Genomic DNA, 1,584 nt, shown 5'->3' with positions numbered 1-1,584 from the left:
TAAAATTATTCCCTTTAGTACAAGGAACTAAGCAAAGATGTCTGCTATCCATCTGTTACAGGTTGACCTGAGTTCCCCAAAACATGTTGAAGACCTAATCCCCAGTACCTGTGAATGTGATCTTATGTGGAAATTGGGTTTGTCAGATGATCAAGTTAAAATGAGGGCATTAAGGTGGGCCGTATCCAATATGACTGTCCTTATAAAAAGGGGAAATCTTGACAGAGATAGTCACATACAGAGGAAAGACATATGATGGCCACCTACAAACCAAGGAATGCCTGATGCTATTAGAAACTAGGAGCATGAGGCTGGCTGGTTGGTTATGGTTGGTTAGAGCACAACCTTGAAAAACCAAGGTCAAAGGTTCAGTTCCTGGCCACTTGCCCAAAAAAAAAAAAAAAAAAAGAAAGAGAAGAAAAAAGATACTAAGAGAAAGACCTAGAATAGATTAGAAGGAACTAATCCCACCAACACCTTGATCTCATATTTAATACAGATCACTCCAAGAACTGTGACATAATAAGCTTCTATTGTTTAAGGTGCCCAGTTTGCAATACTTTGTCATGGCAGCCCTTGCAAACTAACACACCATCTCTATTCAACATTGTACTGGGAGTCTTTGCCAGTAGTACAGAAAACAAGAAAAAAAAAGTAATAGCCATAAAGAACTGAAAATAAGGTCATAAAATTATAATTATTCACAGATGACATTACTGTTTACATGGAAGCCCACAAGAATCTATTATAACTAACAAGAGTTTAAAAATGGTTTAATTTTGTTTCTAAAAAATCAATATACCAAAGTTATCTGCATTTCTACACACAAACAACAATTAGAAACTTTAATATTGAAAAACGTCATATACAACAGTATAAAAATAAGGTATGAAATAATTGTCTAACAAAGATGTATAAGATCTTTATAGAGAAAATTATAAAATCTTATTGTTTAACATTAATGAAGACCTAAATTATAATCTCAGTAGATTTTTCTATAGAAATTGACAAACTTGTTTGAAACTTGAAATGGAAATCAAAGAAGCTAGAAGAGTCAAAAAATCTAGAAAATTGAAAGGCCTACACTAAATGATTTCAAAAATTGCTATAAAACTGTAGTAATTAAGACGTAAGGACACGCAAACAGGTCAAGTCCCAGACTGGAAGAAAATCTGCAGTACATACTCATGTATCTGGCAAATGGCTCATATCCAGAATATTTAAAAATTCCTACAAACCAATAATAAAAAGACAAACATTTTTAAAATGTGCAAAAGACTCGGGTACTTCACAAAAGAAGGAACAGTATATGAATGACCGATACAAACATGAGAAGATGCTCACCATCATTAGTCATCAGAGAAAGTGGTACTAATCCACAATGAGATACCACTTCATACCTGCTAGAACAGCTACCATTAAGACTGACAACCCCAAACGTTAATGATGCAGAACAACTAGAAATCTCATACTTTGTTGGAATGACTGAAATGGTATCATCACTTTAGAGATCTGTTTGGCAGTTTTTTATAAAGTTAAACATGTTTACTTAATTATTCCTTTTTTTTTTTTTTTTTTTTTTTG

Source organism: Galeopterus variegatus, unplaced genomic scaffold (genome assembly GCF_000696425.1).
Source record: "Galeopterus variegatus unplaced genomic scaffold, G_variegatus-3.0.2 Scaffold2332, whole genome shotgun sequence".
Lineage (NCBI taxonomy): Eukaryota > Metazoa > Chordata > Mammalia > Dermoptera > Cynocephalidae > Galeopterus > Galeopterus variegatus.
Note: the sequence above shows the minus strand (reverse complement) of the source record.